We start from the raw sequence: 18,366 nt of genomic DNA, 5'->3' as shown, positions 1-18,366 counted from the left end.
TTTGTCTCCAAGTTTCCGGCCGTGCCATCAGAGTGAGGGTTCGCACAGCCACGGAATGTAGCCAGGATAGTTTGGGGTGTTCTCCCTGCTGACCCCCATGGTAACCCCATGCTGGGGCTGTAGAGAGCTGTGCCAAGCAGCCAAGCTCCCGTGCCTCAGTTTCCCCATCTCTAAAGCGGGAGGGGGGGGGTGATGGTGACCCCCCAGTCTCCATCACTGTCAGCACTGGCACCCCCCAAAATCGCTGTGGGGATGCCAGTGTTTCCCTGTGCTGGCACTTTGGGGGATCAGCCTCAGTGGGTTCATTGAGTCTTCAGACACCCACAAAAAAATTCACCTTCACCCCCAGTTTCCTTTTTTTCTTTGCCAGTATTAGTTAATTAAACTATGCAAATTAAACCAACTTAATTTCTGTAACACCAGGGCCAGAGCCTCAAACCATTCAGTGCAGCTCATCTGGCACGTACGTCACAGAAAATGTTTGGAGCAACTCTAATAAAAATGAAAAAGGCTGTAAATCAAGTTTAATTTATTCATTTTCTGTATGGTATGAAAGCATGCCAAAATCAGATTATTTATGAGCCCTTCATAACAATAGGCATTTTTATTGGTTGCAAATGACAAAAGGGGTTCTCAGAGGGATTTTTTTCTTCTTTTAAATTTTTTGAATGCCTTTTCAGAAACATTTATTTTTTTGGACTCTATGATCTCAAAGAAAAATATTTAATCATTGATACAGTAAAAATAATTTATATTTTGATACTGAAAAACACATCCGTCTTTAAAACATAAATAGACAGAGCTAATCCAGCCCAAAGGCTCAGGAGAATGCTACCCCACAGGTTAGAGGAAAAGGCTGTGATTTATACCCACATCCTTAAATTTCCCATTAAGAACATAATCCCCTATAAGTCTTTCACAAAATGTCTGAGCCACTTGGGTTTGCTTTTGCTTTTCCAGACCCTTTGGTGGGTCGGGGGCTGTGCACCTGCTCTGTCACACGCCTGTGCCCACGCACGCACCTCCAGGTGACTTTCTCTGCCCATCCAGGGTAATCCACAAATCTCGGTGTGTAACGGAGTCCCTGCGAGGAGACCGAGCAGGTGGGGCAGGTAACACACCCCGACACCAAAAATTGCCCACAAACCAGCTCTGGGTTGGTTCTGCCTCTACTTTCCAGCTCATTTCTACCATCTCTGTCCATTGAGTGGCACAGCTGGACCCAGAGGTGAGTTTGGTGATGGGCATGGGCTACACACCAGGGCAGGTACTCACTGACCACCTGGACCGGCCTGGGATGCTCCTGTGGGTGTCCCAGTGGTTCCCTCTGAGGCTGGACCTTGCTGGCTCTGGGGACAGGGAAAAAGTGCTGTGAGCACACCCAACCCCCCAGACCTGTGTGACAACCAGAGGGCCATGTCCCTCCTCTTCTTTAGGAGGGGAATTACCCAGAGCAACCCCAAAGGCCCAGGAGCCAAGGGAGAGGTGGAGGAAGGGCACTCCAGGGACGAGGTGGGTGCCAGGGACAGCATCTCCCTGGTGGGGACAGTGCTGGAGACAGCACGGGGGGAAGCCCTGTCCCTGGGTGCCCTCCTGCCTGCGACATCCTGGGCATCGTGGCCACAGCCACCTGGCAGCAGGAGGAGGCAGGGGCACCCCAAAACTCTTGTGAGGGAAACAAAAGCCTGTCTGGGTTGTGCTCGGGGCTCGGCTTTGCCGGAGGGCTCTGGGTGAGGAGAGGCACCCTCTCCTGCAGGAATTGGAGCTTTCTCTGCGCCAGCCTGGCCCAGCCTGAGAATAAAAAACCATCGAGAAGAGAAAAGAGGGAACCCCCTCCCCGGGAGAATTAGCATCCAGGATCTGTCAGTCACCAGGAGCTTTTGGTAAAAGGGGCCCCTTGTCAACCTCTGCCTTTGATGTGACTGGGACGGAGGTGCTCAATTAAAAGCCTATCAGTCTGTAAGTAAATCAACGCCTATCAGGCTTGTCACATCAAACAAACGATTATTGCACGAACCCGCCCACCCCATTAATCTGGCTGTTCCTTCTTGACAGCTCGGGGTCAGGGCACTGTAAATCCTGCACTGGATTGCAGCCACCTGGAGCAGGATTAAAGCAGCCCCGCAGCATGTGCTGCTGCACCCAATTACTCCCCGGCGGCAGGAGGCTGCGCTCGGGGGCACCCGTGGGTGTGGGGTGGCCGGCGCGGGGCTGGGGTCCCCACCCGAGCTCAGTTTTGCAAGGTCACGGCCGGTGTCCCCGTGGTTTGGTGGCGCCGTGTGGCCCCCGTGGCACAGGTTGGGTTGTGTTGGTTCTGGGGATGCTCGGCTGTGGGGAAGGGAGAGCTCAGCACCCGGTTTAGGGGTGCTCAGCGCCGGGAGTTGCCAGCACCGAGATAACACGGGAGCAGCTCCGAGGGCTCCTGGCTGTTCTGGGAAGTTGTTGTCCCCAAGGATGGTGGCACACAGCCCCTCAATCACACCTTGGGGGTGGGCAGTCACACCGGGCTGGTCCAAACCCTGACGTGCTCTGGGCAGGTCACATTTCCACCCATGACCCGAGCAGGGACTGACCTTGGGGAGCCTCTGGGTAACTCTCAAAGTGAAAGGAACCAACAGGTTGAGCTTTCAGATGCTCCTTGGGTCTGGATTAGCAGCAGCAGTCCCGGGGACACTGGGTCTTCCCATTGGGTCCCTGAAGGTGAAGACAGCTGGGGGACTCCAGCCCTCACCCGCTGGGTGCACCCTGTCCTGGCGCCGGGGCTGCGGGGCGCCGGGCTGGGCTGGAGGGAGGAGGGCGCTGGGGCCGGCGCTGGGTGGGAGGCGGCCGGGCCCTCCTCCGAGAACAAGCGGGGCTATTCAAGGGCAGGCAGAAGCCAAACTTGCCAGAAAAGCCTCAGAGCTGCGGTGGGAGCAGCCCCGGGGCAGCCAGAGCTTGTGATTCCTGCACACAGGCAGAGGATTTTCATAAAGGAAAAGCCAAGTCTTGGATCACATGAGGGCTGTGCCATGTGGGAGTAGAGCGAGCCCTGGGCAGGCTGCAGGCTGGGATTTGGGAAAGGGTTCGGTGCTCCTGTCCCACCGAGGGCTCTGCTGGCCCCATGTGCTGGCATTGCCCCAGTGGGGACGGGATCTGTCCTCTGCGGCTGTGGGGGGCACAGGGGCAGCCCTGCCCAGGTGGTCCCAGACCAGGAGCATCCCCTGGGTGAGTGGTGGCCGGAGGCTGCAGGAGGCTGTGCAGGAGGGAGGGACTGTGCTCCCCTTCTGCCCAGGCCTATTATTAGCATTTTCCCTCTCCCGCCGAGCCTGGCGCCTCGTAATGCAGCTCTGGCTCGCTCTCTCGGCGGGAGCTGTGAGCCGGGGCTGCCCTACCGTGCCAAGGACAGATGCCGGCCCTGAGGGCTCCGGGAGCTCACCCTGCAGTGATGGGCTGCGTTTTGGGGGTGCCATGGGGGCAGCATCCCCAGGGCTGCCCTCCCTGCCCCTGTGTCCCCATTTACATATGTCTCTGAGCGGGTGCAATCCTGGCACCCCTAAAAGCAGCACACTCAGCACTGGAGGAGGAGAGGGGCTTTATGTGTCTCAGCAAAGAAATGGAAATCGTCCATCGCTGCCTCCACCCGCACGCCGAGGGGGCAGCTGGGACAATGGGCCAGTGCCAGCAGAGGTGACACCACATAGGAGACAGTGTCACCGTGCCACGTTTGAGACGGTGACACCAAATCTTTGCCGATAAGTGGTGCCACCTCGGCAGGGAGAGCCATCACCCCTCACCCGCTCTGCGCACCCACCCGGCACGTCAAGCAACACCCGCTCTCCCCGGGAGATAAACCCCACCGTGTCCCCTGTGTCCCTGCCATGCCCTGCTGGCTCTGCCTGGCCCCAGCCCTGCGGTGGGAGATGCTTGAGCTGGTGGGGAGGGAAGAAAGGAAATTCCCCCCTCTGTCACCCACTGTCCCATCCCAGTGTGGGGAGAAGTGCCGGGGGTGCACGGCCGGGGGGATCGGGCCCTGAGGAGTTTATCTCCCACACATGATCAATGCTGAGTTTAAGTAAGGTTTATTGGTATCTGTAATTTAACATGACATATTTCTAACACGAATTACTCTGAGATCATCGTGTGCATAAAATATGACAGGAATCTTTTAAGTGCAAGCATAGTTCTCAGTTAATTTAATAACTGAGATGGAAAGTGGAATAGCATTAAATTTAATATTTTACATAATGCTCCTACACTTCCTTCACTTGCTGCTGGCATCATTTGTTTTCCCTTCTTCCTCATTTACAGCCCACTCAGCCCGAATTGTCCTGGAGCCCGGCCAGGGAGGGAGCTGACCCCTCGAAGGGCCACAGTGAGCCCCCAGGGCAGCCAGAGCTGCTCGCACCTCTCCCCCATCCCGTGGAAAGGTGCTGGGATGCTCTGCATGCCCCCTCCCCTTGGCCCCCCACGGGTGGGGTTGCTGTGGCTGCTCTCTGGGTACCTGGGTCGTGGCACCTCCTGAAACCCCCAGACGCGAAGCACCCACGGTCAGACCAGCCCTGAGAAGCCCAGGGACACCCTTCCCGGGGCAGCAGCCCATGTTCCACGCCAGGTTTTTTGCTGGCCGTGGGATTTGGGAGCCCGTGCACTGCAGAAGGGATCGATACAGCTCTTAGCCGTGTCCCTTCCTATTGAGCCTCAGCGGTGATTTAAGGGGCTCCGGTGACGCGGCGCTGCCGCCGCGGACAAGGTGTTAACACCGATCCGGAGGGGCAGGGGCTGCGAGGGGGCTGGCAGGATCCCACCCTCCAGCCCTGTCTGCTCTGGTTCAGAGGGTCCCCAAGGCCGCGATGAAAGCAGCGATGCTGGAGGGATTAGCCGGGGAGGGGAGGCCGGAGCTGCCGGGAGCAGCCGGCTCTTTATCGGAGAGTAGCAGAGCCTGACAGCGCTGTAACTCTCTCCTCCTAAGGAGATGAGCTTGCAATAAAGCAAGGAGCACATTAGAGGTAACGAGACAAAATGGCAGGGTTTGGAAAGCCCGGCAAAGCAATAATCCAGGCTGGAACAGAGAGAGCACTCAGCTCACCTCTGCTCCTGGAAACGCTGCCAGAGCAGTTCTTTACTGTGACTTGGAAAGTCTCGGCCGCAGGTTTCAACACCTCGCGCTCACACCACATCATGCAAAAGTTAATTCTACTTTCAGGCTGATGTCAACATTCCCCTTTATTGCCACGGCGAAATGTGAAGACTACATTAATTTGCATTTGCTGTGTGCAAGTAATGTGTTCCAGATAATCACAGTAACTCCTCTAAGGTATAGAAGAGAATTTCCTGGATAATGTGCTGGATGGAAAAAGCCGATGGGGTCCAGGAGAAGGAAACGCCGTTGTGTGTTTTCATAACTCCACCTGGAAGCAGCACAGCCCCGAAATGCAGGCTGCAGCCCCTGGCTGGACCAGCTCCCCTCGCTGTGGAGAGGGTGATTCGGGGGCCTGGGCACCCACTTGCTGTGGAAACATCTCCCAGGGCTCTGTGGGGTGTAAGGAGCGACCATGGAATGCCACGGGAAGGGAGATTCTCCTCCCAGACAACTTCTAACACCAGGCAGCCACTTCTCCATGTAACAAACAACCCATTGCCAGCTGGAGGCCAAAGAAAAATATTGCTTTGAGCAATGTGCTGGAAACATGGGTGCTCCTGTCTGGGATGGTAACGACCCTTTGTCCGTGGAGCTGGGAAATAAATGGAGCCCCAGGTGCCCTCGCAGGAGCTGTTTTGTGCCCCACAGTAAATAACTGGGCTGAGCTCAGAGGATCCTCCTGCACCTGAGCGCTCTGTCTGGGATGCAGCAGCCCAGGGAATGGATTTTCCATCTTCCCTGAGGAATGGCACGCCCCAGCCGATGGCAATGACCACACATCACAGCGAAAGGCTTCCAAAGGCTCTGCAAACCGACAGCCGGGCTCCAGGAATCTCATCCCAAAGGTGCTGCGAGGAGAGCCAGGGCCTCGGCCAGGCTGCCCGGGGCTTGGGGTTCAGTGCTGGGGCTGTGGAATGGGACAGGGGACCCTCCCAGGTGGGATCCATCCTGTATCCCATCCCCACCGCTGCACTGGCCACCCGCCTGGCATTAAACTGTGTGCCGGGATGCGGCGATGGCATGTGGGAGCGATGAATTCATTTCCATTTATGATCTGTTATGATGATACCCCTGAAGGATAAAAGTCTATACATAATAATCTCCCTCTTCAGCTTTGTTAACAACTTCAATTAACAGGGAGCTGTGTAATGCTTCATCAGCCGCTCGGATTACAGATGAAATTAAGCCATCATATTTATGAACTACGCAGTGAGTTCGAGGAGGACTCCACATATTTTACATTTAATAACTTGCCCTCTCATTTTATTTATAACGTTAATAATGATTTGGTGGCTGCTTTGGGGGGAAACAGCAATGACAGAGCGAGGTGGCCGGGCGGGAGGGAAGCTCTGCTGGGCTCTCCGGAGCCCGGCCATGCCCCTCCCGCCTCTGTTCCCTCCCCTTTGATTTTCCATTAAATCCCCCTCTGCACACAGCGACTTCTCCATGGAATTGCTTTCCACTCAGCACTTTTAAAGCTGGGATGAGGATTAATGATTGAGTTCTGCACCCACCAGCCAGAGCATTGGCAGCCGGCACATGCCAGCGGGCCCTGGGTCCAGGGTGTCCCCAGGTTTGGGGGCGTTCCGGAGGTTCTGATGCCCGAAGGAGGATGGATGCTTCCCATGAAGGGACAGTGTTTTGCCAGGGGAAAAAACAGAAATATCCGTCCTTAAAGTGGGGAGGGGCAGTGAGAGCTGTGGGAGAGCTTCTCCTGCACATCCCACCTTCCCATCCTCCCCATCCTCTGAGGAGGGACTGGGGCCTGCGGTTGGGTTTGGGGTCGGTTCCCTGCCAGGGACACCCATTGTCACCACCCTCTCTGACTGACCAGGCTGGGAGCACGGTGCATCCTCCCCGGCCCTGTCTGGAGCCCTGGCACAGCCAGGCTGAGCGAGGTTAATTAATTTGAGCAGAGACTGAAGCCCCAAAGATGGGGAGCAGCACGTTGAAAGATGATGGCTGGCAAAAATCATTAGAAGCATCTTTCAACGATCTATACACCGTTATCGATCCTGTTATAGATCATGTTCCTTTCCCCTTTTTTGCAGGATCTTCTGGATCAATACAGCAAGTGCATTGAGACTGTAGCAACACATTTAAAACCTTATAAAAGGTTATTTAGTTGCTAACAGTGCAGCAGTTTCTGCAAAGCCTGCCAAAAGGTTACAGCTTTTTGGGCATCATAAATTACAGACGACAGGGGAAAAAAAGTAAGTGCGGTTTTCTTTATTGTCTGGGTGATGGATGGGCTCCTGAACAAGACACAAAATACATCATATCACCTTTAATGGGACCACATTTCTGTAGCCATAACTCACAATTTTAAAATAGAAAATGGTGAAATATGGCGTTGTATATTCCACTCCTGACATATTTATGAGTCCTTCCCTTCTTATAAATACAGTGATTGCTATTTCAAAGCAGCACGTCAGGTATGAGCAGAGCACAAACAGCTGGAGCGAGTGAAAAAATATGGCCAGAGTTGGACATTTTCAAAAACTCTCTCTAGCAGCAGTAAATTTACAATGTTTGCTCTAACTGTTATTAAAACCAAATCCATATCTTGGCAACAGGACTCCAGCTGGAGTGACGGTGCCGCTGACAGCCAGGGCGAGCCCGGGGGCTGCTCCTGGGGAAGCATCAAAAGGCACTGGGAGGGCCAGGGGCTCCTGTGGGGCAGCACCGGGGCCGGTGCGGTGCTCCCAGGACCGGCAGAGCCCAGGGACCACACCTGTGATGGGTGTGGAGTCCTGGAACTGAGCCTCACCCTGGCACCAAACAGCACCGAGAGGTGGGGAAGGGAGGATGGAGCTGGGGATGGAGCTGGGGATGGAACTGGGGATGGAGCTGGGGATGGAACCAGGGATGGAGCTGGGGATGGAAGTGGGGATGGAGCTGGGGATGGAGCTGGGGATGAAGATGAGGATGGAGCTGGGGATGGAACTGGGGATGGAGCTGGGGATGGAACCAGGGATGGAGCTGGGGATGGAACTGGGGATGGAGCTGGGGATGAAGCTGAGGATGGAGCTGGGGATGGAGCTGGGGATGGAGCTGGGGATGGAGCTGGGGATGGAACTGGGGATGGAGGTGAGGATGGAACCGGGGATGGAGCTGGGGATGGAACTGGGGATGGAGCTGGGGATGGAGCTGGGGATGGAGATGGGGATGGAGATGGGGATGGAGCTCAGGATGGTGCTGGGAATGGAACTGGGGATGGAGCTGGGGATGAAGCTGAGGATGGAGCTGGGAATGGAGCTGGGAATGGAACTGGGGATGGAACTGGGAATGGAGCTGGGGATGGAGATGAGGATGGAACTGGGGATGGAGGTGAGGATGGAACTGGGGATGGAGCTGGGGATGGAACTGGGGATGGAATGGCGGATGGAACTGGGGATGGAGGTGAGGATGGAACTGGGGATGGAGGTGAGGATGGAACTGGGGATGGAACTGGGGATGGAGCTGAGGATGGAGGTGGGGATGGAACTGGGAATGGAACTGGGGATGGAACTGGGGATGGAGATGGGGATGGAACTGGGGATGGAATGGCGGATGGAACTGGGGATGGAGGTGAGGATGGAACTGGGGATGGAACTGGGGATGGAGATGGGGATGGAACTGGGGATGGAATGGCAGATGGAACTGGGGATGGAGCTGGGAATGGAACTGAGGATGGAGCTGGGGATGGAACGGGGGATGGAGCTGAGCATGGCGCTGAGGATGGAGCTGAGGATGGCGCTGAGGATGGAGCTGAGGACGGTGCTGAGGGTGGAGCTCAGCATGGCGCTGAGGGTGGAGCACCGTCATTCCCGTGTCAGCTGCACCCCGCGAGCACCACGCTCCAGCCCCGGCCACCCTCGGTTTATCCTTCAGTTTGATGTGGCTCCAACCCACGGCTCCGCTCCGCGGCCGCTCCCGGGTCATTATTTCCATTCACTCGGCGAGAGGCTTTCACCAGCAAATACCTCGCGAAGAACTAATCCTGCCAAGGGCCCTCCTGAGCACCCCTCACCCCTGGGAGCAGGGGGAACTCCCCGGCCTCATTTAGGCACACAAAAGACCTCTAATTAGCTTTTTGTTTAGTCCGATTATGACTGTAAGTTTTGACCTTTCAAAGTGATTAGCTTTCGAAGTGAACTCATTTGCATAACATCGGTTTCCAAACTACATCTACAATCTGGGATCAGACTTTTTGTTGTTGCTGTTCAGTCCTTTTTTCTTTTTCTTCTTTTCTAACAGCAGCCAGGCTCTGGTTTTGGACCCTGGATGAGGCTCTGCTCCTGCCCTTTGGTATCTCCAGCGCTCCAGGCTCTGGCGTACCCAGTTTTAGGGCATACGGGATTTCTGCAGTCCTTTCCCAAAGCTCTGGCTCTGCCATTGCTGGAAAATCGCATCGGCCTGGAAAATGCTCACCTGCATCCTGCTGTCACCACCAACCGACCCCAGCTCCTTGGGACCTCCAGGGAAATCCTGGAGTCCTTCCAGCTGGACTCCAAGCTCTCTGTCCAGCCATCCTGGCCCAGCTGCGCCACAGTCACGGCCAAGGTCACCCGCAGAGCCTGGGGGAACAAAGGGCTTTAATACGTTCTTTGTGGCAGCTAAATTCAAAACTCTTTATCACCACAAACATTCCTTTATCTGGGCAAAGCCCTCCAGAGGCGCATTTTATTACCCTGGGTTATTAAACAAAAACTTTCCGATAATGAGGCGAGTTGATCTCCGCGGTCGCCTTCGGGGGACGGGGGAGCCCCCACCCAGCGCTGCCGCGGTTATCAGCCCCGGGGCCGCGCTGCCTCTATCTCTGCCCGTGATTATCCTGCCCCCTGCGAGGCTTCGCATCTCCCCGGCCCGCCAGTAACAGAGGAGAAATCTTTGCTTTGGGCGAGTCTTCTTGGCGAGCATCTTCTGGCACAACAGCTCAGGGCTCGGGGGGCTTCAGGGGGTCCAAAGGTTTTGGAGATTAACAGCCCCCCTCTCCTTTCCTCCCCTCGGAGAGGAGGGCCAAGGGCTCAGTGCAGCACGAACACCAAGGAAATGCTGACTTTGCTCTGGAAGAAACACTCGTTTGGTAAGAGGCTGAGCTGTGCCCACTCTCCCCAGCCAGACCTGGATCCTGTGACCCCTCAAACCCACCCACAACCTCCTGCCCAGGCAGCAGCTTTTGGCCTGAACCCCCCCGGCCCTCCCATCCCTGTGGGACACAGACACTGCTCCATCCCTGGCACAGCAGCTCCCTTCCCCCTCCTTTCCCCCCTCCCCAAAGCAGGTCTGTAATATTTTGTTCCCTGCACACAGACGAGGAGCTCTGTGCTGGCTGCTCAGCTTTATAACATCCCTGTTTCCTGCCCTGGCTTTATTACATCTGTTCTTTGGGGTATGGGGTTATAAATTGGGCATGTGATGACGTGTAATCACTAACTGCAAAGCCAATACATTTTCGCTGCAACAGCAGCAAGACAAATAAAGGTGAGCGGGGGAGGCTGGTGAGGCTCTGACAAAGGGAGATACACGGCCCTGAGAACTTAAAAACCTGACTGAGGATCCAGCGTTACCCTAATCGAGCTGGTTTCCTTTCTGGGGCAATGTCCCTGCTTTTGGCAAGGGTTTTGGCTTTCATTATGAAGCCCAGCTGCACCTCCAGCTCTCTTTTGGGGTGCCTGGGGCCTGGCACTGGCTGTGCTCCCCCAGCAGCACATTCCTCGGGGGTTTCCTGGGCAGAGCCAAAGCCAAACCAAGGCAGTTTCACACTGGGATCAGCCCAGCTGATGTGAGTTGGATATTAGGAAAAATTTCTTCATGGAAAGGGTGGTTAGCACTGGAACAGGCTGCGGAAGGCAGTGGTGGTGTCACCATCCCTGGGAGCGTTCAAAAAACGTGTGGGTGTGGCACCTGGGGACAGGGATTAGTGGTGAAGGTGGCAGTGTGACGTTAGCGGCTGGACTTGATGATCTTAGAGAGCTTTTCCAACATGAATGAATCCATGATTCTGTGATCTCCGGAGGGCACAGCCCTGCCTGCTGCAATAGGGGCACTCTGGCATCCTCACTCACCAACTCTGCCAGGAAGGACCTGGCACATCCCTGCTCCTGGCACAGCAGGACCCTCCAGCCCCTCGCCCCACGTCCAGATCAGCTGCTCCAGGAGCTTCACCCAGGGAGGTTTCTCCAGTGCCCGGGGCTGGAGGGCGGCTTAAACCAACTCAGACTCAACCTGGTTTTTGATCTGCAATTCCAAGGTGCCTCGTGTCCACCCAGGCAGAGTTTCCATGGCTCAGGAGCTTGGCAGTGCCTCTCTGCCCTGCTCCCACTGAGGCCAGGCCCGAGTCAGCGCAGGGCGAGAGCTGAAGCCAGCCCTGGCCTTGTGCAGGGTGAGCTGAAACCGGCCCAGGACTGCTGTCCTGAGCAGCAATCATCACTTGTGCAACTGTGCAAATGTGGCTGGCGAAGATGGGACAGGTGATAAATGGGATGGAGTCACCCAGCTGCAGCTTAAGATGTGCCTGTATGCTGCCGTACCGGTTTATCATGATAAATGTCATCGCAAAATCAATTCTCTGTGTACTTTTGGGAATTACAACTATCATTCTGGTGTGATTTATTTCCTGTATAACACGGACAAGGGCTCTTTGTTCATCATTTTGAAAGTTCATTTAAAATTGCTTTGAGTTCTTGGTTTTTGCGCCGTGACACGGCCGATGGGTGTCTGCTCTCCTGTGAAATATGGGCCAAGGCAGGAGGAGGCTGGGCTGGGAGCTCTGCCCCTCCTTGTCCTGCTCCTGTGGCCGTGGGAGTCATGGAAAGCCCTGGTAGAAAGTAATGTCACCGGGGGCATCTCTGGGGACAGAGGAGAGGATGGCTGGCGATTGCCCCAGTGCTGGGCTGGGACTCTTTTATCCCGGCACAGCGCGCTGGGCCAACCTTCCCTTCTTTTCCATGCCACCCACCAAACCTGTTTGTCCTGCCGTGCTGCTGGGGAGCCAAGAAACTTCCCAAGCTCTGAGCACAGAGCGTCCCATCTCCTCCTTGTGCCGGCCTTTGTGCCGGGGTTCGTGCTGGTGCTGGCAGGAGCTGGCACACCGCCCTGCTGGGTGTCCTTCCCACCCTAAACCTGCCTCCTCTTGCTGCTGGAGCTGCAGGGATGAGGGCTGGAGGTCCCAGAGGATGCAGGGATGGGGGCTTGTTGGGCTGGGGGCAGTGGGGTTGGAGGTGGCAGGACAGCAGCTGCCGGTGCCAGGGAAGAGCAACTGCAAACCATCCAAGCTCAGGTTGTTTATCCACGAGTGCAGAGGCCGAGCAGGGAACTGATGGCTCCTATAAACACATGGGGTAAACAACAGGCACGGGATGAGCTGTTTAAGTTAAAGGACAGTGCTGGCACAAGGACGAAGGGGATAAATTAGCCATGAAGAAGATTTAGGCTGGAAATGACAAGAAAGCTGAAGATCATAAGGAGAGAGAGGTTCTGGAAGAGCCTCCAGAGCAAGGGCATGGAGGGGTGAAGCTTCCAGTGCTTCCAGGATGGGGCCCAGTCCCTTTCTCGGTGGGTGACCTGCACTCCTGCAGCTGCTGCTCTCCTTCTCCCCGACCACCTGGCCAAGGGGCTCTCGCTGCCTCCAAAGATTGATACTCCCACCGCCTTCACCCCGTGGTACTTCAGAGAAGCTCAGGAAAACCATCACTGCATAAATCTCCCAGTTCAAACCTCTCCGGCATTAATCATTTGTCTTTAAAGCCCAGAACTCAGCCCTGGGATTATCACCTTTGGAGGAAAACAGCTCCCTAGGATATCCAGGAGGGGTGCGTGAGGAAGGGATCCCTATTTCTGCCCCAAAATACATCCCCCAAACCCTTGGGAAACTGGAACTCAGCTTTGGAGGCTGCATGAGGCCTGATGCAGCCCTGTCTCCTGTCACCCTGGGGTACCCGGCGGCGTTGCTGGCCCCAGCCCCGCGCTGCAGACGTGTTTTTATGGTTGTTTGTACCAGGTGCGCGCTGCGGCGGCGCGGGGGCGGAACCGCGAGGAGGAGGAAATGTGCTCGGTGGTTTTGCCTTACAGATTTGAGCCGAAACCTCCAATAAATCACGGGAGCAGCTGACAGGGAGCAGAGGTTGCGGCGGGGGGAACGCCGGGGCACAGCAGCTTCCCCGCAGGCGGGACCCCGCTCGGTGGGGGTGATGTGGGGACCCCACAGCCGTCCCGTCGTGAATGCCCGCGGTGGAGGCTTCTCCTGCCATCAGGAGCTCCCAGTGGAGCGAGGAGGGAAGGAGAGGAGCTGAGTCACAGTGTCCTTCTCGTGTGCCAGACCCCACCAGCAGCAGGGCCCGAGGGGTGTCTGGCTGCCCTGCGCACACCTGGGCCCCTCCAGCGCCTGTCCCTGTTCCCCAGCCAGGCTCTCCCAGCTCCCTTCTGGTTTTCATTACCCTCCTCCAAGCCCAGCACCAAGAGCCTAATTTGGAATAACAGGCGAGTGAGTGCGAAGGGGAAAAACCCTGCACTTGCTCTGTTCCTGAGCTAATCCCCTGACAAATTCTGCAGCCCCGGCTGTGGTCTGGTTCCAGAGACGCCCCTGATTGAAATGGAAATACTCCCCGCTCCTCTCCCTTAAAGGAGAAGCTTCCCTCTGTTTATAAACCCTTCCAGAGGGGGTTTTACGATTCTCTTTTACTGGCTGGCCTGCCCGAGGAATGTGGCAGCCTCAATAGCTGCAGGAAACATCTCTGCCCATAAACCCCCCCAGTGAGAGCCACGAGCTGACATTGTCATGAAACGAAAATATTCCTGACGCTTATCAGGGGCCCACATCAAAGGAGCTCCGGCCGTAAATCTCCCGGGGCTGTGCCATGGAGCCCAAATAAAAGCAGCTCCCTGGGCAGCTGAGGGTCCCCGCGGGCAGGGCAGGGGGCTCAGGCTGGGGTCACCTTCCTGCACAGACCAGCGATTGGAGAAGGCAATTGGAGAAGGCCTCTGGGTGTGGGGAGAGCCCCGAGCTCGTTTCTTGGGACAGTTTTGCAGTAGAACTTGGAAATGTTTTTGGGGTGCTTTGCCTCCTCCTGCCCCTCTGCCGGACCTCAGTCACCAAGACACAGATGGACCTGGGCATTTCATCCCGGGGCAGAACGTTACTGGTTCGGTGCTTGGCACACATGGGGAGACAAATCCCACCAATCCAGGCTGCCTCCAAGCTCCCAGGATTCAGAAGCGACAGGAGACGTCCCAGCTCTTCCCAGCACACTCTGCCCCCAAAATGCTCATTATTTCAACCTGAACCAGGGTAAAATCAAACATAAAAAATAAATAAAATATCAGGCATGCGTGTGTGTGGGTGGAGAAAGCCCTGTGGGAAGCTGGAATGGTGGGAGAGCTGAAATGCCACTTCCCAGGCAGCGGGAGTGGCACCTGGGATGGGGAGCAGAGTGTGCCCAACTGCTGGCTCGGGGTGACCCTGCTGTCCCCAGGCCCGGGCAGGCTGACAGCACATTATGCAGCTCGCCTATCTTTTGTTGCCAGTCGGAGCCAGGAGTATTCCTGCAGATCGTTTAGATTCAGGTAAATCAGTGTTTTCCAGTCCCAGGGGGATATTTCCCACTGGTTGGGCTGCGGGGTCACCTCCAGGAGCTTTCAGCAGGGTATCGGTTGCTCCGTAAAGTCCTTGAGTGATGGATACTTCGTCTCACAGGTAAGTTGTTCCAAAAGTTAATTATCTCCCTGGTTGCTCACTTGGGACTGTAATCACGCTCTGCTGAGCTGCTGCCCTCACCAACAATTACAGAAGTGCCCAAAGGGGAAGTTTCTATCTTGCCCTCAGCCTCGTCATGCCCTGATGGCAGCAGATTTACAGCCTCCGAGGCGCCCAGGAGCCCCGGCTGGGCACTGCTGCTCTCGCTGCAGCTCTCTCAGGGCTGGACCATCCCAGGGCTGCCCCAAAGCTGCTCCGGGTGCAGGAGCAGAGTTCTCTATATGTGGCCTCTCCTCCCTCCCTGAAGCAGGGCCACGGAGTCGAAGCCTTGATGAACAAAATTTAAATGCAGCAGCTCTGGGAGACCCAGACACTAATGTGACATCTCTCACCAGCACTTGCCATTCCCTCCCTTCCACGGCTTTGATGTTAACTTCTTACAAGCTCGGAGACGGCTGGAGGATCGGCTTGGGGAATCGTGCATGTTAATAGGGACAAACGACAGGGAGGCACGAGGTTCCTCTCTCCCCACAAACACAAGGGGAAAGGGCAGGCTGCCTCCCCTGGGCCGCCCTCTTCTCTCCTGGATGCCTTGTCCAGGTGTTTTGGGATGATGATGTGAACCCTTGGCCCAGTGCACCACACTGCGCCAGCACAAGTGGGTTATTCCTGGGTCAGGAGTCCTTGACAAGGGCTGAAACCAGTTTGGCCACAATTTTAACACGTGGCTCCTGCCTCTCTTCTCCTCCTATTTCCAAACTAGGTTAGTTTCCCCTTGGCTATCAAGGGAGTGTTGGAGATGCTCAGGCAGGTTTGATATTTAGTGCTGCACCTGTGTTGGATGGGCCTTAATTATTTATAGCTTTCCTATCCTGTTTTCTCAAGTCAGTTGGGAAGAGGTGACAGGTGAAGACTTCTTGCAGCAGATGCTTATGAGGCGGGTGAGGTGCCTGCCGCTCAGATGAGAAGAAAAGAAAGTGTCTTCAGCAGGAGAGAAATGACAAAGCTACATAGGAGCTGCCTCATTTAGTAGTCAAGGAGGAGGAAAAAAACCCTCCTTAGGTCTCCAGAAAAGAAACACATTCCTGCTCAAGAGATGGATGTGGTGGGGAGCAGAACCCTCCCCTCTTTGTTCAGGGGATGTGCCGGAGGTACCGAGGGCAGGGCTGTGCTGTGACCCTGCCCCTCCCGAGGGCTTGCCCCACTTTGCTTGGCGGGCCCTGGCAATGCCAAAAAACCCTGGGGCATTCAAACCCATGGATGTACCTCACCCTCCATCGGCTGGGCTTGGCTGGAGGCTGTTGCACACAATGCTGGGGCGAGCTCAGCTTTGGCGGCTTTGAGGTCGGTGAGATCTTGCCATGAAACCCATTTCCCCGTCTGTGAGAGCATCGAGGTGGGGGGGAGTGGGGCTGCCCTGCTCTGCACCACCTCTCTGCACCCTTGGACAGAGTCCCGAGTGTCCCCACGGCCCCTCTGTGCTCCTGAACACACACACAGGATTGTCACCCGTGCTCGTGCCTCCCGTTACCTGCTGCTTCCTCACACCTGAGGGAGAGGTTCCTTGAGCTCAAGCACCTGGTACCTCCTGCTCTCTGGTGACAGAGGACTTAATCTCGAGTGACAGCCAGACTGCTCCTCTTCAGGGCCGCATTTGTCACTGTCGCCCCGACTCGTCCCCGGGCTCAGCAGTTGTGCAGTGAAGGGCTGGGGCAGGAGGAGAGTGGAGCTGGAGCCCGGCAGATGCTGCTGCTGTGTCTCCAGGACACGCTGCGGATGAAGATTCTCACTGAAATGTGATAATTGTGCCACCATTAATACAGTTTGTGCTTCCCCACGAGGACGGGAGGGCAGGAGGGCCGGGCTGCCCCGCGAGGCTCAGTGAGGGCCGGGGCAGTGAGGGGGCTCCGCTCTGCCAGCAGTTCTGAGTCCTGCTCCCAGCCCATCCTGCCACTGCAGATGTCAAGTTGATTATTTTAACCACATTGGATCCCTGTTAATTAATATGAATTAACCACCCTAATATTCCTGGGCAAACAAGCTATTAGGTGCAGGGAGGAGAGGAAAACCACCTTTAAACCATCACTAATCGATCCCTGCCAGATCTGGGGCTTCATGACGGCCTGTGCAGCCCAGCCCGAGCCCGGGCACCCCCTCCTCACTGCCGCGCTCGTGTGGGGCTGGGCGGTGCTGAACTCTTGGCACCTCCTGGTTGCCGCCGGTTCCAGGTATGACACACACACAAAGGTACCTTTTTATAGTTAGGAAATTATAGGTGCCATGAGTTCAAAGGCTTTTGCAACAAGAGCTTTCCCTTTGATAAGTGACAGCATCATTAATGGTGATTTATTACCCGGGCTATTTCACAAACAGAAATAACCAGTTTCTTTTCATTTGGCTTGGTGGGTTTTTTTGCTCTGGGCTACCCAGACATACAAGGTGGCTGGTAACAGCTGTTTTACTGCTGGTAAGACATCTCATTTATTAACTTGTCATCATGTGTCATGAAGTTTAGCAAAATGCGAGATGATTGTGTACTTAAGCTGGGTAATTACCCCATTATTAAAGCTGCCTTCTTTATTTATTTGCTCTTCTGGTGGTTTGTTCCTACCTTTGCTCTACATGGTGCCTTAGTCACAGGGCACGGAGATGCGCTGCCTTGTAATTATCCATGTGCTGACTTCCACTCTTGGAGACATGAAAGGTGTCTCTGCCAGGTGCCACTGGCTCGCCGGTGAAGGGGGCCAGGCTGCTGCACCACTGGCTGGTGTCTGGAGAGCTGGGATGGTGCTTGGAGCGGTGTCCTGGGGTGCGTCCAGCCCGGTCCTGACACCAGCAATCCCTGTCTGATTTAGCGGCAGGAACGGGAACATTGCACACGCTGAAGGTATCCCAAGATCTCTTCTCCAGGGGAGGAAGCACTGAGGCAGTGCAGGGTCCCGACCTGGCCGGTGGGATGGCTGCACAAGCACTGCTGTCGTAGCCATGCTCTAATTAAACTCCCCGAGCGTCACCGCCAGCGCCCAGACACGGCAGATCCACACCTTGATGGAGGAGCTGCCTAGACAGAGGAGAAACCACGGTTAGCACAGAGATGCTAATTGCCTTGGGAACTCCCAGAACTCAGGTGCGCGTCTCCCAGGAATGTCTGGGACCCTGCCCAGACACGTCCGTGCCCTCCCCGGGGAGGGTGGGGCTCTGCGGGCACCAGCCCGGACAGCGGCACCGCGTTCCCAGACAAATGGAGACGCTCCGGCCTCGCTTCCTGCCCTGCTCCAGCAGCCTGCCCGTGCTCTGCTGACGCCGAGCCACCGGATAAATCCGGTTAACAAACATTTTGGAAGAGGTTAAACCCCTGGATCCGCTCAATACCCGACCATTATCCGGGCAAACAGGAGCTGCACCGCAGGAGCTGCGGCGGCGGCTCAGTCCGGCGGCTGCTGTGCCCCGGCCCTGCGGCAGAGCGCCGGCAGGTCTGCCAGGGACGATGCCAAACCCACCCTGGGCAATGCCAGAGGGCTGGCTGCTCCGTTGGGATTCCTTCTTCCCGACCTCTTCTCCCAAATCCAGC

General features: G+C 55.9%; 1 long non-coding RNA gene across 1 annotated transcript; it reads right to left on the bottom strand.

Annotated features, from left to right (window-relative positions):
• Positions 1 to 8,850: 8,850 nt before the first annotated feature.
• Positions 8,851 to 17,843, bottom strand: LOC125317630. The gene is made up of 3 exons (XR_007200142.1): positions 17,407 to 17,843; positions 16,327 to 16,584; positions 8,851 to 9,678 (listed from the first exon to the last, which is right to left on the bottom strand). It is a non-coding gene; the product is annotated as an uncharacterized LOC125317630 (long non-coding RNA).
• Positions 17,844 to 18,366: the final 523 nt, after the last annotated feature.

This window comes from Corvus hawaiiensis, chromosome 27 (assembly GCF_020740725.1).
Source record: "Corvus hawaiiensis isolate bCorHaw1 chromosome 27, bCorHaw1.pri.cur, whole genome shotgun sequence".
In the NCBI taxonomy this organism is placed as follows: Eukaryota; Metazoa; Chordata; class Aves; order Passeriformes; family Corvidae; genus Corvus; species Corvus hawaiiensis.
Note: the sequence above shows the minus strand (reverse complement) of the source record. Positions and strands in the feature narration are given on the sequence as shown.